The 25,781-nt window shown below is 32.2% G+C and overlaps 2 long non-coding RNA genes across 2 annotated transcripts in view; one reads left to right on the top strand and one right to left on the bottom strand.

Annotated features, from left to right (window-relative positions):
- LOC129489629 (uncharacterized) overlaps positions 1-6,121 on the top strand; it is a 74,008-nt gene extending 67,887 nt beyond the window's left edge. The window contains exon 6 of the long non-coding RNA XR_008660053.2: positions 6,030-6,121. This is a non-coding gene — a long non-coding RNA (uncharacterized lncRNA). The remainder of the gene's footprint in view (positions 1-6,029) is intronic.
- The window catches only part of LOC129489624 (uncharacterized), a 44,496-nt gene continuing 24,695 nt past the window's right edge, over positions 5,981-25,781 (bottom strand). Inside the window, exons 3-4 of the long non-coding RNA XR_008660049.2 lie at positions 15,032-15,226; positions 5,981-6,120 (exon numbers count right to left, since the gene is read on the bottom strand). This is a non-coding gene — a long non-coding RNA (uncharacterized lncRNA). The remainder of the gene's footprint in view (positions 6,121-15,031; positions 15,227-25,781) is intronic.

Here is a 25,781-nt window from a genome sequence, read left to right as displayed (position 1 = left end):
AAGCTCTGATAGTATAGGCATGAGGCATCGTGCTTAGCTGCTTTATAACAATTTTAATGTTTATGCTTCTTGCAATAAGACATGCAAATAGTGTTAAAAGGCAAATAGTACTATAAGGCATAACAAGAAAAACAACAAAAAAAGAAGTCAAGCCCTTATATAAATTTTTACTGCCCAGAGAACACAGATCATAACTTCTTTTCACTTGCTTTTATTTGACTTTGCCTAATTTCTAAATTTGATATCTATAATAATACTTATTGAATTTTAATGTATATACATTATAAAATTGACTTTGTATCATAAAAGATGAAGATTTAGCATTCTTACTCCAATTACTCAAAAAAAAAAAGGTATGCTGATCAAAAGAAAACTCTGTTTGTAGTTTTACCGTATACCTCTACATTAAAAGGCACCTAGTGTCTCCAATTCCTGAAATATATATTCTACAAATTCTCTTGATTCTTGTTGGTTTCTCTTTCTTCAGGATTAGATTTTAATTTTCTCCACTCTGAATTTGTTCTCACTTGTCCATCTGCTAACTTCTAAAATTTTATTTTCTATTTTCTCATTTCTCTTTCTATTTGTCCTTTGGATTTAAATTTTTTCCTGTAACATTATTTTAGTAGGTTTTCAGAAGTGAGCATATATAAAAACAGTGGTTTAAAGAAGACTAGTATGTCATTCTTATGCCTGTACACCTTGAATAGGGTGAATTTAGACTTCAAAAATAAATAGAAGTAAAATAAAAATTAATAAAGATAGCTTTTTTTCCTGTAGAAAATGTTAAATATGAAGAAAGAATTTAAAGTATATATAGGATTTAGACTACAATCTCTAGAGTGAATATTTAACAATTAATCTAATTCCATCACTAACCAACTGTATGATCTTGTGCTAGTGGCTTTAATTCTTTGTGCTTCACCTTTCTAAATAGTAAAATTGAGATACAAGTAGCATCCATTTGTCTTATAATTTTAAAATCAGAAAAGTGGCGGCCAGGTACGGTGGCTCACACCTGTAATCCCAGCACTTTGGGAGGCCAAGGTGGGCAGATCATGGGGTCAGGAGATCCAGACCATCCTGGCTAACACAGTGAAACCCTGTCTCTGCTAAAAATACAAAAAATTAGCCGGGCGTGGTGGCGGGTGCCTGTAGTCCCTGCTACTAGGGAGTCTGAGGCAGGAGAATGGTGTGAACCTGGGAGGTGGAGCTTGCAGTGAGCAGAGATCACGCCACTGCACTCCAGCCTGGGCGACAGAGCGAGACCCTGTCTCAAAAAAAAAAAAAAAAAGAAAAGAAAAGAAAAGTGGCTAAGTAGGGTGACTATGCAATATTTTATAGTGTATAAGAGCAAGTTCACATTTTTACTCTGAAACTTCTCCCCAATAACATGTAGTAGGACACAGCAGCTTGATGCTCCCAAGAACAAAAAACATATAAAAATAAAATGTAAAGCACTGAAACCACAGTGAGATATGAAAGAGCTGTTAATTGAATAAATTATTAATGTAGTACCCAAAAGAAGAGAAACTATTTAAGATTGGCAGACAATTCCGGTCCTCCTTCCTACTAGTAGATAATGTTACTAAACAAAGAATGTTACTAAACAAGGGGAAGAAACAATGTTAAACAGTGTTACTAAAGAATGGGAAAGAAAGAGGGGATAAGTTAAGTATTTGTCTTGCCCAAGAAGAAAACTTCTGCTGGAATAAAGCACATTTTAGCTAATGTTTGGGGCCAATGTGACAATATGGAAAATTTGAGGGTCAGAAACACGTGTTCATCTTCCCTTTGGGAAATTTGATGAAGTTTCATGTGTCATAGTAGGCTGGGGAACAAGAATGTAAGCTCCAAAAAAAAGACAAATAAAATCTGCAATAATCATATGGCACTTACCAAACAGGGATGTACAGGGGAGTGAGTCTTCCTCAAATACAAGTTTTTCACTATTTATTATTATTATTATTATTTAGATTTTAAAGCCCTATAGGGCAGGAGATGAGAACTACATGAGAGCTCTGAATGACAGAATAGAACCTCCTGTAGCCTTCCAGGCTAAGGTAGACAAAACAAAAAGCAAAAAATGCCAAGCTCTCAATCATGCACTTGACAAAGTATACCAAAAACAGTATCAAAAGAGAAAGAGAATTCAGATCAATTTATTTTGATTGGATTAAGATTATTAGTCCCTTGAAAGAGCCTCAAATGAGACTATAGTTCTGGAAAATGCTTTGATTTCAGTATTGTGAGATGTCAAGCAGAGCACTCAGTCAACGTGTGCCAGAAAAACTTTCAAAAGTGACAAAATGATAGCTCAAATTCAAGTTCAACAAATCCCAAGTAAGATAGCTATCAATTAAAAACACCTAAGCACATCACAGGAAAATAGCAGCAAACACAAAAATAAACAAGCAAATAGAGTGCAAGAGAGAGAGGAAATGTTATAATAAGATAAAGAAACATGACACCTCATCTTCTAAGAAAGAACAAAAAGTACAGATGACTTCTCAACCAAAACAATGGTAACTAGAAGAAAATGGAACTCTGTCTTTATAGAAAAAGAAAAAGAAAAAATAATTGCCAAACCAAAGTTTTATACCTATTGGGGAGAAAGAAAAAAAAGAATGAAATGAAAATGTTTTCAGGTTGCTAAATTTGTCAGCATACCTAGACTAAAACAAGAACAACCAATCAGTTATTTAGAAAGAAGAAAAATGACCTGAAATGGAAGTGTAAAAATTCAAGATAAAATAAGATATACCAGAAAGGTTGGTAAATATAAACATATTTTATATCACAAAATAATAATTGCAATGAGTAATGGAGTTTTTATCCATTCAATTAAAATGCCTTATGACAATGGTGCAAAATTTCTGAAGAATACAGATAAACATCTAAGATCATAAGGTTTAAGTACTATTATGTAATTAGTGATAGTAGTATTTAAAATCAGTCTATAAGTTTTAAGAATACATTTTGTTGTCTCTTTCATAAAAACTAAAATACATTAAAATGATATATTTAATAATGTAGTATAAAAGAAAAATATAATTATAAAAATTTAATTCCAAATTAGACAAAATAGAAGAAAGTGAAAATGAAACAAAATAGATGGACCTAAGAAAATAGAAGTATATGTGAATGTTTAAATCCAGCTGTATTTTTATTACATTGATGTAAAAGGAATACAATTCATAAGGAAAATGTCTAAGATTTTCAAACTGCTTTCAAAACCACACCATCTTTATACTGTTTAAAGAACACCATTTATATATTAGAACAACAGAAAGATTGAACACAGAAGGCTGAAAAAATATACCTTACAAACACTAACCACAAAATTTCTCATGGAAACTATATAAATATCAAAGACAACATAAAGCAAGAAGCATCACAATTTATAAATAATATATCATAATGCTAAAATTGATTCATCAACCTGTTGGAATTACAAATGTGCATACCTCACTAACATAGTGGGATAGTGAGCATGCCTCTTTCAATAGTTGATTAAGCAGAGAGACAAAAATAAGCAATCTCTTAGAAGGTTTGAGGAATACATTAACCAATTTGTCTTAAATGAATGTATGTGTTTGTATGGGAATAAACCATATGCTGGTCCTATGAAAATAACTCACATGTTGGGATTGGGATGACAGTCTCAACTATTTAGAATCTAAATTATTTAGAGTATATATTCTGACATATAAAATTAAAACAGTAATTTGGGGGTTGCCAGGGAATTGGGGAGATGAGAAACCAAGCTAAACATCATCATCATTAAGAGGAAAACCAGAATAATAACAGTTACTTAGAATTTAAACCAATGATTTAAGTTTCTAACTGAAGAAATGAAGAAACAATAAATATAAAATCAGGAATAGATGAAACTGAACAGTAGAGAAAATCTAAAAGATAGAAGTCTTTTTTTTTGTAACTATTCAAAGGGGTAAAGAAAGAGAGAGAGAGAGACAGAGAGACATAGATCCCAAATAACTGTCATCAAAGGTGAAGAAGAAAGTACATGATGAAGGTTTCAATAAAAACTAGTGGACGTCATAAATGACTTTACACTAACAAATTTTATAAATTGGATGAAATCCAAAAATTTCTTCAGAAATTTGATTTATTAAATTTAATTGAAGTAAAATATATTATGTCTGACTGTATATAGAGGGCTTAATTAATTACATGTACTTTTAGTGTGAGGATTCGTTTTCTATAAAAGTGATCCTAAAATATGAAACTGTGTATAGCCAGAATTTACTACTCATAATATTTGCTACTCCAAATCCCATATAATAAAACTTTTAATTTTAGTTTTTTTCTGTCATTTGTATTATCCCTGTTACCATGTTATATTTTATTATTAATTTTAAAAATTATTTTACTATAAACTAAAAAATTGGTTGAATTTATCTTTGACATGTAATAATGGACTTATTATTTCATGTTTACATGACATAAAACGGAATTATGGATTCCAATTTTATACATGTAGAATTATATAGATTTTAAATTTTTCAATAAACATTTGTTATAATCATTAATCACCTATATAGGAAAATTTTCCTAAATGTGTTTTCAAAGGATTTAATTTTATAATATTCTTCCTTAGAAATCTATGTAAGAGAATGAGAAAATTAACACATTTGAGTCTCAAAATTTGGCATTTAAAATCTTTTCATTTAGTAATCAAACCATTGTTAGCAACTTTGTGTGAGATTAAACTTTAACCTAGTTTTATTTTCCTGTCATTTACTACTTTCCATTTTCTCCAATTCTCCCAAGATCATACCAACTTGTCCTTAAGAAATAAATATCTTTGGCTATTTCCCTCTATTACATGTTTTTCGTGTGTCAAGTGTCCACCTTTCTAACATTCCCTTTCCACATCCTCTGAATCTTTGCAGGAATGTGAAGTTAATAGTCATACCTGGACCCAGTAATAAGACAAGATTTTGTTATGCTGGGGCTCAGGAAGCAACCTCTAAAATATGTGATTTTGGACTTTAAACCCCAGGAGATCACCTGGGGAGCAGCAAAACCAAGGAAGGCTTTTTCTGAAGTTCCCTTATCTACCTAAAGGCCAGATTGTCCAGAAGATATGCAATTGTCATAAATCCTTTCCCCAGATATCTTATCAACCAGGGAAAATTGATGTATATCATAGGAAGGAAGACTGGAGTGGACACCACACCCAGTCTTCTTGTCCAGTCTATTGTTTGTTTTTCAGGCCCATCCATCTCCCCTAAAAACCATTTCTATGGCCGGGCACAGTGGCTCACGCCTGTAATCCCAGCACTTTGGGAGGCCGAGGCAGGTGGATCACGAGGTCAGGAGTTCGAGACAAGTCTGACCAAAATGGTGAAACCCCATCTCTACTAATAATACAAAAATTATCTGGGCATGGTGGTGCATGCCTGCAATCCAAGCTACTCAGGAGGCTGAGGCAGGATAATCACTTGAACCCAGGAGATGGAGGTTGCAGTGAGCCGAGATCGCGGCACTGTACTCCAGCCTGGGCAACAGAGCAAGACTCCATCTCAAAAAAACAAAACAAAACAAAGCAAAACAAATTTACTATTCTTGTAGAATTGTCAGATCCTGCTCTTCCCTCTTGAAGAGTGTATTTAAACTTCTTACATCTGGCCCTTCTTTTGAGTTTTGTGCTTTTTGTGGGTCTTATGTGCTTGCACAGTAATAAGTTTGTATGTCTTTTCTCCTGTTCATCTGTCTATTGTCAATTAAAGTGGACTCAATTAGTGAACTTTCAGAGGGTAATTTTGAACTTCCCTACAGTTATATTTACAATGTTGAACAAATATTTCTTTCAAACCTTTTAAATTCACATATAGCTAGTGACAGAACTAACTTTTTTGGTTAAAATACAATGTACATTTAGTGAAAAGAAAGTGTTTTAATATACATGTATAGTATTTTTTCTCATACACCTAAGGATTTTTATTCATAAACATTTACTTCTTTCATCATCAGTTTTTAATCTCCATTCATATTTTATTCAGCAGGTGGGAGCATTCTTCAAGTTTCTAAGAGGAGGTTATAAAATGGGCACCTTAGTGGGAAGGCATGCAGTGTAGTTCAAGATTCAACCAGCTGTGAAAAATAAATAAATGGTAAGAATATATTTTGCAAAGCAATGAGCACTTAGACATAAACATATATCTGTTTATACTAGTTCAGTTCTAGTATAAACAGATATATTTTATGGGTGACTGGCTTTCAACCTCAGTTTTCACCTAAAATTGGGTGGGATGCTTATACAGATACTGATAAAAACATATTCGTTGAGTCTCATCTTTGCACACAATGAAATGAGAAGATCCTCAGAAGGAAATGAGATCAGATTTTGGTTATCATTACAAATATTTGTATTCATGAGTACTGGATAAACATAGAGGGGAAAATAAAAAACATATTCTTTAAGTGACTAGATTTAAAACATAGTGAAACTTATTCAAATGACTTCAATTTCACCATGGTTTTTTGAAGTAGAAAATGAATGATTTATACGAAAGCAAAGAATTCATGGAATGCAGATGAAGGACTGAGCTGCAAAGGAAATACATTTTAGCTCAATACTGATTATAAATCATCCCTGATGTTACTTATGTCTAAGCTAGTGACTATAACATTAATTGAATAACACTAATTATAGAGTAATGTTTGCTATTACAGATCCACCTTAGATTCTGTACAAGGAAAAACAGTTATGGAAAGTCAGAATGATCTCAATTTAAGGTCTCATAGCATAAGCCTGTCCTGAAGATCTAATTGAACTCTCAACTTAATAAATAAGAACTAATATTATTTAATTTCATATGTGTTAACTGAGTTCAACGCCCAATGTGTAAGTTCTCCAGTCACATTGACTTATTTTCAGTAAAATCAGGATACTATTAAAGATTAATATGGCTAGAATTATATAAATGATATATAGAATGATATATAAATGAATAAAAGAATGTCATGCTGGAATCCCCACGAAGAACCTATATATAGGCAGAATGAGACAATCCTGCAAAATAACACTTGGCTCTGTAAGTTAGACATGTCTGCAATTTTCGTCTTTTGTCTATTCTCAGAACTATAAAATTATTAACATCAAGTTCCTGCCATGATCTTCTGCAGCACACAATCCAAAAAATATATACACATTACTTTTTGTTATTCCTTTATGCCAAACTATGTGGCCAAAAAGCAAATCAATTTGGAGTGGAAAATGGTCCATATGCATCTCAATAAAAGCAATTTTATATTTTTGTATAACAGTTATACCTTCTTCTAATGATGAGATAAAGTATGTGTGAGGCAAGGTAGCATTTGAAATAAAATGTCTGCCATATGAATTATAGGGAGAATGTGCAGTACTTTCTATTAAATAGTAGTTATCATTAACTAGAATTGATAGTTTGCAATAAAAATGTATTATGTTCTGTCCATTCACCATGTACTGTGCCAATATCTTCTCTTTCATTGTCAATTTCATTTTCTGTGAAACTTATAAAATAATTTTTAAGCAAATTTTTTCTCTCAATATTACAAATGGAGAAAATACAATGGAAAAAATACTATTCTCAAATGTTTTGAAAATGGCTGGTATACATTCAAATGCTTCACGTCATCTGATAATTGCCCATGACTAAACATCCATACATGAATATACTAATGCTTAACTATTTTCAGAAAGTAAAATTAGCTGTCATACAAGCTTGATCTCTTAGTATAGGTGATTTTAATTTTCTAATAATGCATCCAATTGGCTAGTAACACATTTTGATAACGTGCTATTGGTGGATCAGTACTTTTAGATGCTTAATAAATGTTTTTGTCATAGAAACTAACTACTCATATAAATCAGAGCAAAGTATAGCCACTAAAATATGATGAATAAACAAGAATGGCTGCCCTATTCCACTGGAGATGGTTTAGAGACGTTAGTGACTCACAGAACTTACCTTAGCAGTGACAAATACTTGGGTAGACTAGAAAGAACTGTGTGGCACTGGTAGAATTAGAAACATCAGTATGAGCTCATCTATAGCTTAATAGGAACACAGATACATAGATATGGGAATAATAATATCTATATATGTGTATCTATGTGTGCATGTAAACATGGGTGAGTATACATATGTAGATTTGCTAGCTCAGTTCACAAGTGGCACCTCCGTCTTAATGAGCATACTCTGAACTTTGATAGGAGTTTCTAAATTGCATTCTCAAATAAAGGGAATCAGGGCTTTTTGCACAAAGGTCTGATTCTATAGTGGGACAGGAGAATATAAAATGACACTGTTGCATCTTGTAGTACCAGAAAGCAAGGAAGCACTCAAAACATGAAAGGATTGAGGCACATCAATGAGGCACAGAAGCCAACCTGAAATGACTCCTAGTGGCCACAGTGGGGACAATTAGAGACAAAAAGTAAGTCAAGTATCTTGGGATTATAATTCAAAGTGTAAAATAAATATGCATGAGAACACATTTATATAATAAATTATTAAATATATAAGAGGATGTTAAATAATTACTGCTTTACTCTCCGGAAGGAGGAGCAGGACTTAGTGGCACGTTTTCAACTAATAAAGTGTACAAAGGGAGAGAAAAGTAATTTTAGAGTGGAACTATTTTAACCAAGTGAACAATTTAAACATCATGAGTGATTAATCATATTTATTTGTTGCATATATTCCCTTGAAAATGATGTGATAGAGAAGAGTACTTGTAATCTTCAAAACTGTGCAGGTCATGAAAAATGAAGAGACAATGGTTAAATGCCATGGTGTATTCTGGATTGGATCCTGGCACAGTCAGAAAACAAATGAAATCCAAACAATATGGAGTTTAGTTTATAATAATGTAAACTGTTATTTGACCAGTTTTGACAAATATGTCATGATAATAGAAAATACAGACATTGAGGAGAATTGGGTGAAAGGTATACTGGAATCCAGTACTATTGTTACAATTAAAAAAAAATCTAAAATCGCTCTAAAATTTTAAAAGTGTATTAAATACAAATGTATCTTTTATATAATCAAGACTTTTATTTTGGAAGGCAACTTAAAGTTGTTTTGCATGCAAACATAATAATTAAGGATTCAAATATGATTGAATTTTAAGTCACTGATAAAATGAAATGAATAATGGCTAGACATCTAGAACCTGTGTCTATTATGTCAAATTGGGCTCTAAACTTTATCCATGCTGGCCTCTGTTTTTTCATTCATAAAACTGTGAAAATATAAACATTAGTTGCTTTGTAAAGTTCTTCCTAGTTTACTCATCTTATAAAACATGATACTTAGTATTTGGTCTTTTTATAATAAGTACTAAATTATTATTAAAATTAATCATGTACATGCAGTTTGACATGTGCATAATGCACTTATTTCCAATTATGTAGAAGATAGAAACATTTACTTTGTTGTTTTGTAGCGTGTAAATAATTTGCAGCCATGGGAAAATGCATTAATGTAATTATGGGGCAGGGTGGTGATTTTTAAGAAAATTAAATACTTTATGTTACTACATTCTGTTTTTTTTTTTTGAAAAATATATTGTGAAAATGTTAATTATTTTCTACATAATCATCAAATGAGAAAAAAACTCAAAGGCTACCTGATAGATCTTTCAAAAGATTGGGGATTTATTTTAAAAGTAAAGCAAATACATTTTTGACTATTTCATTTCCCCAATAAAGTTAAATTTTCCTCAACCTAATCTGCATAGTGTGTGTGTGTGTGTGTGTGTGTGATAGAGAGTGAGAGAGTAAACTAAACATAGAATATTTAATCTTACTGAAACAGTCAAATTTATTTGAACATTTATTCCATGTAAAATGATACATTCTGATAATATATTAGTCATATATATAGAAACACAAATTTATGTATATTTCACCAATGCCCTGAACATTGAAAGAGACTTTGATGTCATTTCTGGGTGTGAAAGGAAATTTGGAAAATGCATTTTTGAAACCTTCATATTGAAATTTCTGTGAAATGGTTTTTGTTTGCTTGTTCTTTGTTTTGAGACAGGGTCACCCAGGTTGGAGTGCAGTGGCATGATCACAGATCACTGCAACCTCAACCTTCCGCTCAGACAAGCCTCCCACCTCAGCCTCCTGAGTAGCTGGGACCACAGGTGAGCACCATCACACCTAGCTAATTTTTAAATTTTTGTAAAGACAAGGTTTCCATATGTTGCCAAGGCTACATTGAGTTGTCACTTGAACTCCTGGGCTCAAGTGATCCTCCCACCTGTACCTCGCAAAGTGCTGTGATTACAGGTGTGAGTCACTGCACCCGGTCCTGGTGAAATGTTGACAGCTTATAGGGACAACACAATATTTGAAATCAGAGCTTCCCTAGATTATCCAGAACCAATAAATTATCTGTGCAAACTCTTTCTTTCTTACATCCTGAGGAAATTTATTTAAGGTTATTTTTTCAGGCTTTTCTGTAAAATAACCATTTGCAGTTTGGAAAAAAACAGAATGCTTATTTTTGTGGGCTCCATATAAAATCAAGAGTGGATTAGTAATTAAGATATCATTTATATCAACATGACATTGACACAGAGAAAAAAAAAACATGAAAAACTCAGCTTCAAACTCAGAAACCAGTTACCCTCTAAAAAAAAACAGATTCTAAGATTTGACCTGCTAGCCCCTTTTTAGCAGTTTCTTTGTTGGTGTCTTCTCATCTTCCTGGCTTCTGCACATCAGAGTGGTCCACAGCTCAGTCATTAAAATGAAAATATATGAGTTTTTCATCTCCTTTTACTCCCTAGGTGATCACACCCAAACCCATTTTTAGAAATCTAAAGACTGATGGTCCCAAATTTCTGTCTCCAACTGTGTCATTTTCTCCTGAACTCCATATACATATATCCCAATTGCTTACTTGAAATCTCCATTTGGATATTTAATAGACTTTCTGAAGTTAACACACCCAAAATCAAACTCCTCACCTTCCTTCAAAAACTCACTTTCCTAGCAATTTTCCTTATCTTGGTGGATGCCAGACATCTTTGTAAGATGCTTAGATTAAAAACTTGATGTCATCTTTGACTCACTTATTTCTCCCATTTCTTACACCTAATATTGCAGAAAATTCTCTTGGCTGTGCCTTAAAAATATATCCAGACTCGAATCACTTTTCCCTATCTCCAGGTTTACCACTCTGCCCCAAGCCATTGTCATTTCTTATGTGGGTTATTGCAATAGCTTCCACTCTTGTTCCTTTTCAGTTGGCACTCAATAAAGCTGATGAGCTATCCAATTCATCTTCTGCTACTGCCCCTACTGGCCAACAGGCTCCAGCCGCACTGTCCTCCTCCCTATTCTTCAAAAACACAATGCACCCTAAATGTCCGATGTCCCACATTAATTCCTCAAATGCAATCAATAATTTCTGTTTTCATCTAGCTTACTTCATTTCCATTCAGCTAAGTCTTTCCTACAATTTAAGTTCAAATTACTTTGTAAATATCTGTTTCAAGCACATGTACATTCTCCAACTTCCTGCCACTTGCTGCTGTCTGGCCTGAAACAGTCTCCCCAAGATATCTTCACAACTCACTCATGCGCCTTTCTCAGGTCTCTAGTTAAACACCACTTCCTAAAAGAGGCCTTCTCCGATTGCCCTATACAAAATTGCAATACCTGCCATGCTCGCAATTATGCTTGTCTGCTTTTTTTTTCTTCAGTACTTATCACAGTGCAAAATAGCATACATTTTCCTGATTTCTTTTGTTAATTTATGTTATCCTCCCAAGAATACAATTTGCTTCCAGCAGGTAGGGATTGTTTATGTTTACTCATTGCTTTATCACCAGTATTTAAAACAATCTCCATCACATAATAAAATGCAACAAATAAATGATGAACATATAGGTTGACTGAATCCAAAGGGGATATTTTGGAGGCATAAAAGGATTAGAATATGTGAACAGAATATTCTATGAAATAGAACACTGGAAATGTTGCCCAGTTGAATACCATGGTTAGCCTGTTTCATTTGTAGAGAGTAAAACACAGGGTTGGGAATCCTTTCATTTTTGTTTGATTTATATTTGGGTTGATTCAAATCCTTTAATTTTTTATTTCTGAGCCCTAATTGCCTGATTTAGTATTCAGGTTGGATCAAGAGGCTTTCTGGAAAATGGGTCAAAAAGGATAAATTAGTTTCATTACTAACAAGAATTCTTAACTAAGTAGCAGTTTTGCTTTAGGCTCAGTAATTAAATCTCCCTGATGTGATATTATGTTGCCTCTTTCTCTAGCCTTCTTCCTTTGCTAATTGCCCTTAATTTATTATTGATCACTGAAAATTTTTCTCTAACCTTCCTATCTCCTAAATCAATTCTCAAACCCAATCAATAATTCTGTTTTCAACTAGCTTTCTTTTTTCTACATTGCTAAGTCTTTCCCCAAATTAAAATGAAATTTCAAATTACCTTGTAGAAATCTACAGACAAGTTAATACACTCACTATCATTTCAGGGGATAGAAGATGAATTGGGTAGATTCTTTTTCTCTGGTTAATTTTTCAAAAATATAGTATATAATGTATTTACTCTTGTTTTCAACAGTCTTCACTTCAACCTTTTATACTCTATAGTATAGTATATTTTCTGTTGAATCTAATGAGACGGTAAAGAGTGTTTTCCATCAATTTTTGCTTAAAGAAAAATTTACATGAAAGAAAAGCTGTTAAAAGGACAATGGAAATATCTATTATGTATTAGTTTGTTTCACTCTGCTATAAAGAAACACCTGAGACTGGGCAATTTATGAAGAAAAGAGGTCTAATTGACTCACACATCCGCATGGCTGAAGAGGTCTCAGGAAACATACAATTATGGTGAAAGGGAAGCAGGCACATCTTACATGGCGGCAGGCAAGGGACAGTGTGTGAAGAAGGAACTGTCGAACACTTACGAAACCATCAGATCTTGTGAGAACTCACTCATTATCCTGAGAAAAGCATGGGGGAAACTGCCCCCATGATCCAATCACCTCCCTCCCTTAGGATTACGGGTCCCTCCCTCAACACATGGAGATTCCAATTCGAGGTGAGATTTTGATGGGGACATACAGCCAAGCCATATCACACAGTTACTCAAATATTTTGATTGACATGTACATATATCAGTTAATTTTGGAAATATGTATAAGCACATGTGTACATAGGGATTATCTCTAACAATCAATTGAAAATCAGTACATCATGAATGAAGGACAGTGAACAGTAAACTCTACATGAAAAACTTCTGCCATTCACTGGATGTCTTATTATAAATAAGATTTCTATTAGCACTGATGCCATATTATTTCATTCTGTCTTAATTTATTTATCGTTTTTATTTTGAATCCTTATCTAGCCATATAAAAATAAAATTAAAAGCTACTTTGGTGACATTTTTGTGTAACACTTTCATTTGTAGATGAAACAAGGAAACTGAGATCAGTAATCTTGATTCTCCTAGGTGGAATTTACTTTCAGTAGCAGAAATGTCTATACCATATATATTCTTATTGCTGTCCAATATTACATTCTCTATACCACACAGAACCTCTAACTTGCCTTCCAGTACAAAATGGAGAAGACACAAGTTCATCCTTCTTTCCCAATATATATTTTGCAGCATTTAAAATATTTGGCATAGTATTTTATCACTGTATAATCTTTTGTATAACCGTAACATTGTATTTGTCCATCGTACATCTTGGTTAGTGTCAAATGTAAATATGATTTATACTAAAGAACCATCAAATCCTACACTGAAATCTTGTAGAATTGCAGAGTACGTCATATCTTAAACAATAATATTAAACATGGAGTAACAATACCACACATTACATATTCAGATAGTGTGCATATCTTAAAATCATTTTGAGAAATTGAATACTTGATTTTAAAAGTAAAAAGAGTCCAATTAATACATAATTAAAATAACTGAGTTGTATCTCAGTTAACAATTTAAATGTCATTTTAGTGATATGAGAAATATTTTAAATTGCTACCCTTGCTCTGTAAAATAAGAAATGCATGAAATTTGTATATCATGCTAAATAAAATTTCCAAAGACAGGCTGATGCAGTAATATGCAAATAAAATTTTGATACACAAAATATTTATTGATAGAAAATATTCCATTCCAAAAATATGTGGAATAGATCTTTAATTCCCTATAAACATTGTGGTTCACTATAACCTTTGCATGAACTTTGTGAGATAATTATGGTCTAAACAGTACACAAATGGAAAAATGGTATCCCCTCAGGTATATTTGCTGTCATAACAAAATGTCTTCCAAACTCGAGTTTTAAAATGATTGTCTCAATTTATACCTTACTCTGTTTAAATTATTGCACACTCCACATTTTAAAAGAATAGATTTGCTTCTGCTTCAAAATCATGAAAGAGGAATATGAGAAATAACCTACCTGTCAAGTGTTAGGTTTATCTTTTGTTCTTATTGGCATTCATACACTGTAATGCATTCTGATGCTTTCTGAAGGATGGTGTATATGCTACTGTGTTATCCCTACCTTCAAAATGTTGAAGGGCAGAGTACAAGACAAGTTCCATGCATAAGGAACTGATTAATATAATTATTTCTCAGGTTGGCATAATATATTTATACAAAATAATTTTGGATACAGAATGAATTAAAAATTAAAATGCAAAACATGTAAACAAAATCATTTTTTAAAAAATGATTTCTCTCATTCTCCATCTACCCAACAACTCCACATAGCCAAGGCCACCCACAATTACTAGCTTCCTTCCAACATTTTTTTCAGGTAAGTATTCTTTTTTTTTTGCCTTACTAGCATATTATATAAACTCTTCTGCTCCTTTATTTTTCACTTAATAACAATACTTTTTGTAGGCAAGTCTCATTTTCTAATAGCTATATAGAATTGCAGCTTGTATATGTACTATAATTATTTAGCTAGTTCTCTTTGATGAGGTTTGGCAGTTTAACTTACCTCTATTTGATTCTGGGCCAGCCTTTGTTGTTTGCTTTCCTGGAATAGAATGAGGTAGAAGTGACTGTATGTGACTTCTGAGGCTCCATCAGAAGAACACAGTTTTCTCCTCTCATCTTCCTCTTCTCTTTTCTCTCCTCTCCATATTTCTCTCTCCCTTGCTGTTGTGCTTGCTTTTCATTTGCCTTTGAATCTCTAAAAATATATTTAGGAAGAAAATTTACTGGAAATCTTCGAGGAAAGAAAGATTTCCTACATGCAATATCTACAGTAAGAAGAATCTATTTTTGAGAAATTTGCCTCAACACTTACAAGGTGTTATGCCTGTAAATTTTTCTTATGTGTAATTTGTTTTTTCTGAAACATCTCATTACACTTGCTAAAATATCTAACTATAGATTTATTACCTGAATTCATTCAGGAAAAAAGGAAAATGTTAATATTATATCTAATTTATTTAGATAGAACTTGAGGAGAATTAAACAAAGACATGAAACAGAAGACAAATTGATCAAACAAAGGGATTGACTAGTTTAAAAAATATAAAGCTGAAGAGTTGAGAAGTGTTTGATGAATAAAGTTTGTGAATCAATACGCTTGTCAAAAGAGACTACGGAAAAGCCGCGTTGTAATTAACATAATGCACAATGCTAGTTTCGAAACAAATGCACCTGAGGAAGCCCCAGAATTTCTTGAATATATTATCATTATCCTAAAAATGATAATTAAGTACTCCTTCCAATTAGTACCTAACGTAATATAATGCTATTTGGTAATGTATCTTATGCTTAAAATAAAAGAGGTATATTTTTCTTTGCAAATGTTATTAAACAAGCAAAAGATTAAGAAAAGTGAAAACAGTAGCCAAAATATGTAGTCAACTTTATTTTGAAAGATTACTGCTTGTCTTTTTTGGGAGACGAAATGCTTTTACAGTGGCGAGCTACAATTCTCCTGCCTCTCTTGGAATCGTCACTGCTCATTTAAACTACATGCTTGATAACTTTTTCAACTTATCTGAAGGGTACTTCTGTTGCAAAGTGATACACTGAGGCAAAATCAATCTTCCTAATGTTGAGGTGACTGTGCCACCTCAGTTGGCGTTACAGGTTATTTAGCATAAACATATGTGTTCTCATTAAGCGTCATCTCTCCTGAAAACACAATGACTCACCAGTGAAATAAATTTTGTCTATAAATCTGAAACTAATTCTCTGGTGTACTCTCTGTATGTCTAGTTGTAAAACTGCACAAATGTCACTAATAAAATAAAATTACGCATAAAGAACACATATAGTAATGTATATATTTTTTTCCTTAACAGTATATTACATAATCTGTCATAGAGCAAAGAAGCTGTTTGGCCTTGAGTGTTTTTCTCCTTTAGAAGATACCTCAGACAACATGTAAATTTCATTCACTGACATAAATATGAGTCTCTCAGTAAAACAGTTTATAATTCATATTTTTCTATTACCAGTTTCCTCTGTTGTTCAAAATTTTGTGTAAAGAAAGTCAAGATTGTAGATTTGGGATAACCATTGACCCAAATCTGTAATCTTAGCTTATTTATTGAAAGGTCATTTTACTTAATGGTATCCATAAACTACACAATTAATTCCATATACATAGCTTTCTCACAAATTTAACTATAAGAAATAAAATAGAAAACTAGACAAGAGTAGGAATGGAACACTGAAGATATGCACACGCTACTAGATATTATTCCACATTTACATTCTTAATCATTGTCATGATTTTCAATCTTGAAAAAGAACTATAATCAAGAATAACATATTGCACATTTCTAGTAATATATGTTACACATGTTACCTTAACCAATTTAGTAATTTCCATTAAATGTTTACCAGAATTTATTGAATTACTTTGCATTTTAAACATGTAATTTTATTCTACTTAAGATTTTTGCATTTTTGTAATTTATGTATGTGAAAATCTTTAAAATAACTTCCTGAAAATGGATATCTTTTTAGATATAATAGATAAATTTCAACCACACTTTCATATCTATAATATTTGCAGCAAAAAAATGTAAAAATTATGCTAATTCAATCTGAAGCAATGTAACTAATTTAAAGCATTAATCAGTTTGAAAAGAATTTCCAATATATTTTAAATGTTCTTTTTATTGTGCTTTAAATTCCTTAGGAATGCCTAAGTGACTAGTTAAATAATGCTTGTTTAATTGTCAATGAAATACGCATGTAAGTTAGAATCAAAAGCATGAAGACCCTGCCAGCTATACCTGCTGTTACTTAGGTAAAACACTAGTGACTAAGTGTAAGATGTTGTTTTCGTCATTTCAGGCTGTTATACTAAAATACCAGAGATTTGGTGGTTTAACAACAGACGTTTATTCCACAGAGTTATGGAGGCCGGGAAGTCCAAGATCAAGGTGCTGGTCGATTCCTGCTAAGTGCCCTCTTCTTGATTTTCAGACTGATGGCTTCTAACTGTATCCATACATGACAGTAAGAGAGACTTCCAGTCTCTCTTTTCTTATAAGGATAGTAATTCTATTATCAGGTTTCTCCCCTCATGACCTCATCTAAAACCTAATTACCCCTAAAGATTCAGTCTCCTAAAATACCATCCCACTGGGGGTTAGGGCTTCAACATACAAATTTTGGAGGGGACACAAACAAATTTTGGAGTGGCCACATCACAAATTTTGGAGAAGACACAAACTGATTTCACTAAAATCAGAAGAAAGTTTTTTAAGGGAACGAACATCATTCATGGCTTGATTCCGGCGAAAGAGACAAAGTAATCTGGAAAAAAAAAATTGCAGCTTCCAGTAATCTTTCGGCTACACATTTTAATATAATCCTTGGTGGGTCAATGATCATCCAAGAATTAATATTTAAGACAAGTTCTGGGAGAGGATGTTGACCCATCAAGACAGCGAATGACATAATACCATATAACCTAACATTTTGTGAGTATAAAAAAGGTCAAATGAAACTAAGCAACTAGATTTAATTTGTCATATTTTCTGGTTATTTCCTTCTCTTAATTAGGTATATTTATAATCTTGTACTAAAATTAGTGCAAATGGATTTAGTCCTGCACATCTTTGCCTTTTGGATTATTAGACATTTAGAGTATTACTAGGCAATTCTAGAGGAATAAATTATTTATCTACCCCCTAATTCGCTAGTGACATAGGAACACTCAGGAAAAAAACCTCTTAGAACCTTTATATTTATGCATACGCATTTAAATTTTCATTAGGATGGGTTTTTAAACTGTTGTCAAATAAATTTAAATATGTGCATTAGTGTCTCTTTTTTACCATTAAAAATCTACCTTTAAAGATACACAACAAAAATATACCTTATCCTATATAATATTAGACATTTTGGATATTTATGGCCAGAGTTGTTTTTCATGCAATTCAAATGATTACTGGTTTGATAAAAGATGGAAATAATCAATTCTCAAGCCTAATGAATACGATCTTTTGAAAGAATTAAGATACAGTTCAACAAAAAAGTAAAATACAGAGAATTGGAAAGCATATTTAACCTCAGTAATTATCAAAGAAAGATAAATTAAAAAATAACAATTTATGTATCTAATTGGCAAAGAGTAGGTAAAATAAATGCACACATTCTAGTGATAGAAATATATAGTACCATTATTGTGAATATAAGTTTCAGGATATATATATAAAATATATTAATATATTTTGATGCCACATGATTATTTCTACCTTAATGAAATAATATGATATGGCTTATAATATTTCAAAAATTGGAATTTTCTAAATGTCTGCCCTTAAAAAATTATTTAATAGATTATATATATATATATCAATAAGATATTATTGATATTCAGAATATTCTGAAGCTGCTAAGAATCTCATTTTAAGTTATGAATGACAGGGAAATGCTTTTGATAACTGTTTTTGATAAACAGAAAATTACTTTACAAAACCCTCTCCCTGACTGTATGTGTGTATACAAATTCATATGTATATACTACATATATGTCTATACTACATATAGTATATTTTGAGTATTCATATACGTACATGTATATATTTATATATAAATATTATATATTTACAAAAATAAATAAGTTTATATATGTAATGTGCATATATATATGCCCTCATTGATGGTTACTGAATCCTACTGTTGGAATATTGTTGCATTTGCTTCAGTGATCCTTTTATGACTGGTATTCTCAGAGCAAACGTCATTCACAAAGAGAGTGTTTTGCTAAATCAATGTCACACAGTTATTTAAATTCTTTCTCACTTATATGTTCAAAATCACATGGAAATTATCAGCAAAAATTATTTTAAAAAATCTATCACTTGAGAACTTACTAAATGTTGATATAAATTTGTTAAAAACAACTGAACCAACATGCAAACTATGTTTTATTCAGTCATTTAGAGGCATTTATTTTTACAATTTCTGAAAAGCATGCAAATTGCTTTACCAAGACTTCTCAAATGTCTATTACTTATACCTGTTTTTCTTTTCACTTAGATGTACCTCTTTTGAATGCATATACTAAGAAAAAGGTAGAAAAAATGAAGCACAGTGTTAATTTCAATACATCTTTGGCAATACAATATTTTAAATACAACTTCATTGACTTTAATATGTTAGTCAACGACAATGACATTCAGATTTCATTTGTTCAATTTATGAAAGTGTGTGTTTTCTTTTTAGCAAAGTTTATCTCGATGTCAAATTAATTAGTGAAATCAGGCATGCCTTTTCTTAGAAATAGTACAACTTCATTTTCTTCAATTTATGTAAACATAGCAAAACCTTTAGAGGTATATTATGAAAAACATTTGGAAAAAATAACTGAATACTTAGAAAAGATTAAATAATAATATTTTATGAAAGGTTAACATCCAATGATGAGGATGTAATTAATATATCCACTTATATAAGTTATAAAAAGAAGACACTAGTCTTTCTCATTTAATGAGCAATGATGTAATTTTTTAAAAATTGTGCTATTTATGAAGTATAAAATGCGTGGTATTATTAGTTAAACATATACAAATGTGCTGTTTTGCTTTGGGGAAATATTAATAATCATTGCTAAAGCAATAAGAGACAACTCCACTAAATTCTCATCTCACTATCAAATTTTCCCTATGCATTCAATGAAAGTTAAAATACATACAGCTAAGACAAATTGGTTTGGCAGTTAGCATGTGATTCTATTTTTAGTTAACAGTAGGTAAAAAATGTTTAATATTTATAAGATAGAAGAAGAGTATTAACTGTAATTACAATCCATATTTTATAATATGGTTTGATCAAATATATTTTAACTATATTTTTACATAATGTACAGGAATTTCATAAGAAAGCATGTAAAAAATTATTGGCAGATTTTATCAATTACAAAATTTTAAAAAATTGTCATTGGAAGTATTCCAGTGACAATTAAATATAGTATCATTAAAGTGTTTTTCTCTCTAACTAATTATGGCCCTAGGGATGAGAATAACTGAAAAGAAATATTGCTTACATTGGAATCAGTGCAGTGAGCCACAGTTTGATGTTCAGTAATTCTTATCAGTGTTTTTTCTGCTTTGTTCTCAGAAGACTTTCCCACATAAAATCTCCTTCTTTGATGATCATGGGATGTGTAAGAGATCCACTCATTAGATGAAAATTGCTATCAGCTTCACAAAAAACACACCAGATGTATCCAATTTTAGAAGATTCCCACAAAGGTCCTGATCCCTTATTTATTTATTTATTTATTTATTTATTTATTTATTGGCCATGCTTCACCCTTAACAGAAATGTGTATGACAGTGAAATATAAAAAACCTACAAGGAATTTAAATACTTCCATTATTTTTTAAAGGAAAATATATTTCAGTAATTTATTTTGTTTTGGCTATAGAGTTTTTACTTCCACAGACAATGAATCACGTAAGTTTTAGGCATATATCTGTCTGTAAGTCTGCATGTCATAGCCTAAATATACAGAAACATTTCTGTTAACATGGTCCATCTTCACTCAGCCTCCCTGTACTTGCCTCGCTTAACCAACTGTTCTCAGTTCTTCTCAGGTATAAGATTCTACTCTAGCTTTCCATAGGATAGTATAAAAGTAGCCAAGAGCAGACAGCTATAATTTTCCAGCTTTACTTAAGATTATGTTGTGGTCCAGATCAGCTTGTGTTGACTGAATTATCGTTTCCTGACTTAATGTCTGACCTCTAGATGACACTTTCTATCTGACTTAGATAGCATTTTTTTTTTAGTTTTCCTTATCATTGAACTAAGTATCTTATATTTTGCTTGCTGTTTCAAGTTCATTTACCAAATAAGAGTATTTTCTGATTTTTCTAAAATCTTTTATCTAGCATGTACTGTCTTACAAGAGTGAAATAATAAATGGCCATAAATGATAATGAATGCAGGGTAAGGCCAAGAACTTCACTGTATGGAAGTCTTAAGGCTTTATGTATATTTCCCCAAATATTATCTATGACATTTGACCTTCTGGAATTATCTTTTCAGGTCTCCTTGGAATTATTTCCAGATTCATGTTTTATACTTACAAATTCCTAGTCTCCTTAAATCTGGGAATTTAACTATTTTTTTTTTTTCACTTAGCTAAATCATTACACTTGTAAGAATCCTCTTCAGTGAAATATCTATTTGTCCAAACCCTCTCTTGTCTGCCCATAAGTTGTCTGTAGTACAATTTCCTTGGAACTTCCATTTATGAGAAATTGAACAAGACATTTTAAAATATCAAAATTATGGCTGCTTAAGTTTCCCATTTAAAAATGCTTTCTTCACTCTACAACGTTATAATAGATTTCATAGCAAATAATATTATTCATTTTTATTAATTCTACCAAGATAATCATTTGACTTGTTAGTGACCAATATATGTATATTTGGAATCACTAATGAATTCTAATTATAAAGAGCACTCAAAATGGTACTTTAATAACACTTTGGGAAAACAGTAAATTATAGTGATGACCCAGGCTAGATTTTTAACTAGTGATGAAATTATCACAATTTTATCCTTGCTTATTCTTGAAATCCTCAGGTGTCTCTCATCTGATTTTAGTAATCTTTTATATAAGTCACAGAGATTTAGAAAAAAAATATATTCCAGAGAAACTATAAATATTTTCTGTGATGTAAGATTTATAGAAAATTGTAATTTGACATGAACATGTACAAAGAATTCTCCATGAGGAAATGAATTTATTTTATCAATACTTAACAAGTATTGCAAAACGTGGCATTAAAGCCACTTATTTACTCAGAAGCATTTGATCTAAACATTACAATAAAATAATTTTGCAATAATTCTTTGTAGTTGATCTAAGTTTAGATTTTCAAAAGAAGCGAGAGAAAGTATTTGCTACTTAAATTTATTTTTATCACAAAGACCAAAACATTATCTCAATTTAACTAAAATTTAATTAGTCAAACTGATGGAATTATAATCATCAAATATAATAAGCAGCCTGAAAAGTGTTTATATTCTCTGGGGAAAATATAGTTTAAGAATAGTTTAGTTAAAGCTACTATTTTCATGTTCTAAAGATACACAATGAGGTGATGTCAAAAAAATCCAGCTCTCATTCAATTTTTCCATCTGGTTTTAGGATGTAATATGATGCCATGTTAAATTTTACAGATTAAAAAATCATCTTTAACTCCTCCTCAATTCCTATTTTCTCTTCACCAAATGCAGTTTTAGGGGGGTCAAATATTTAAAATTTTAACATAAGAACTGCAGAAAATAAGTTATGTAATCATTATAAGGAGGAACAACATAGTCTCATAAAATAGCCACAAAGATAATCCCATATAAACATATTTGGACTCAGTGTGTTTTTAGTTTGCTTGCTTTTACTTTGTGCTAATAGATCTAAACAGAAATGGTGCTTCACATTTCTAAATGAATTTGGATTAATTTAAGAAAAAAATTGTTAAGGTATAAAATTTATATTGTAACTACTCATAAGGAGCAAATAATCTTGTAAGAGCAGAGAAATACAGACATTTAAGTTAAAAAAATTACTATAATAATTTGGAGCCTGGAATCTAAGAACAGAGAACAGATATTTATAGTCACAATAGTGGGATGATATAGGAGTGGTCATGACTGCACGGGATTTTCATCCTGAAAAGATACTTGGGTTACAAGGTGAAAAACAACTTGAAAAAGCAACCAAGATGTCCTTCAGTAGGCGGATGGATAAATAAATTGTGCTATATTTGTATAATGAAATATTATTCAATGATAAAAAGAAATGTGATATCAAGTGATGTGAAGATATGGATAAAGTTTAAACATATATTGGTAAGTGAAAGAAGCCAGTCTGAAAAGATAATATATTCTACATTTCCATTTATATGACATTCTGGAAAAGGCAAAATCATAGAGATTGCAAATAAAACAGTGGCTGCAGAGATTCAGAGGAATTGAATAGTTGAAGCATAGGGGAGATTTTAGGGTGGTAAAATTTTCCATATAATATCGTAAGGGTGGATACATGATACTATGTATTTTTTTCAAAATCCATATAACTTTATAACACAGAGTGTCTTAATGTATACAATTTCTTAAAGTTATTTAACTGGTTAGGGGTTCCCAGAATAGGATGCAAACTGCAAAAAAAGGAATCTAACTTTACTACAAATGTACAAAATCTTACTGGTGAGGTGAATGGATGGAGGTGTGCTAAACTAAAACTTTACAAATTAGTGAGTCTGTAAAACTAAAGGGGGGAAACCATACACAATCACTGTACTCTAGTTGATAAAGTTTAATCCCAGGGGCAGGAGCTGACAATTCTTTTTTTTTTTTTTTTGAGACAGACTCTCACTCTGTCTCCCAGGCTGGAGTGCAGTGGCGCGATCTTGGCTCACTGCAAGCTCCGCCTCCCGGGTTCATGCCATTCTCCTGTCTCAGCCTCCAGAGTAGCTGAGACTACAGGCGCCTGCCACCACGCCCGGCTAATTTTTTGTATTTTTAGTAGAGACGGGGTTTCACCGTGGTCTCGATCTCCTGACCTAGTGATCCACCCACCTCGGCCTCCCAAAGTGCTGGGATTACAGGCAGGAGCTGACAATTCTTATGCTGCTATACCTGCATCTAGGGGTTGAACAATTGAATAAATGGATCATAGCTGATGGGAGCCAGGTTACACACTATTGCAGTGAGAATTTATAGGTAAGAAAGAGGAGAAGGCTTGAATTATCCACATGGTAATGGATTAGAGATGGATACTCCAATTAGAACTCATGCTAAGATTATAATGAGCCATGGTACATGTAGAAACATTTACAGATAGAAGTACACACACGAGGTAGTATAAACACATATATTGCCTTGCTCTGTTCACTGAGAGGGCCTAGAAGCTATGACATTACAGTAGCAAAAAACACCCTTAGACCCAGATGTTGATTTCTAACACCATTCTCCAATAAAAAGAAACAGGGAAATTTGGATTGTTAACCAACTGTGTCAAGAAATATATAAGATAGGCCTGGAACATCTTTTTTTTTTTTTTTTTTTTTTTGAGACAGGGTCTCACTCTGTCACCCAGGCTGGAATGCAGTGGGGTGATCTCAGCTCACTGAAACCTCCGCCTCCCAGGTTCAAGTGGTTCTCCTGCCTCAGCCTCCCTAGTAGTTGAGATTAGAGGTGCCTGTCACAATGGCTGGCTAATTTTTGCAATTTTAGTAAAGACAGGGTTTCACCATGTTGGCCAGGCTGATCTCAAACTCCCGAACTCAGATGATCATCCGCCTCAGCCTCCCAAAGTGCTGGGACTACAGGTGTTAGTCACTGCGCCTGGCCTGGAACATCTTTTAATGACAGAGTAAGAAGTTCTCAAAGAAAAGACAATGATGGGTTATGTCAAAAGGACACAGTAGCCAACAGAAAGAGCTCCAGTGACCAAAGCTGGGATAATTTAAACAACAGCATTAATATAATAGTACATAGAGGCCAAATTATAAAATAAATACCCTTGAATCTATAGTGATTTAATAAACAATTAAATAAGAAAATGGACAAGAAGAGACAAATTTCACATGCAGAAGAATTCCAAACAACGTATATGAAGGCTCTACCCTAAACAAGTGGGAGCATTACTCTTCACTCTTTACGTGTAGGCTGCACATGGCAACTTCCTTCCAAACAGCACGATATGAAAGAGGAGAAAGAAAAAGAATAATTCTACAGTGTAAAAATGAAACAAACACTAATTTAACCAGGTGACCATGGTTGACATAAACATTGATAAGTTTTGTTATTAATATGTGCCCTTGATATGATGGGATGAGACTGATATTTTGCCTCTGAGCATCCCCCTTGCCCAAAGGAAACATCACATAATCCCTGAATAAACGTAATTGAAACATCAGACAAGTCCCAACTGAGAAATATTCTCCAAAATGCTGGAGCAGTACTCCTCAGAATTGTCAAGGTCATCGAAAGCAAGGAAATTCTCAGCAACTAGCACAGCTAAGAGGGATCTAAGGAGACTAAACACAATATGTTACCTTGAAACTAAAAAGGCAAAAAAAGGCAATTTGAACAAAGCATAGACTTCAGTTAATGATAATGTATCATTATTGGTTCATTGACTGTGACAATGTAATGTAACATATTAATAATTGGATAACCTGAAAGTGGAATATATACAAACTTTCTAAGTTCTTAAATTTATATATTTCAAGCATTTTTTTAAATT

This window comes from Symphalangus syndactylus, chromosome 1, assembly GCF_028878055.3.
Source record: "Symphalangus syndactylus isolate Jambi chromosome 1, NHGRI_mSymSyn1-v2.1_pri, whole genome shotgun sequence".
NCBI lineage: Eukaryota > Metazoa > Chordata > Mammalia > Primates > Hylobatidae > Symphalangus > Symphalangus syndactylus.
Note: the sequence above shows the minus strand (reverse complement) of the source record. Positions and strands in the feature narration are given on the sequence as shown.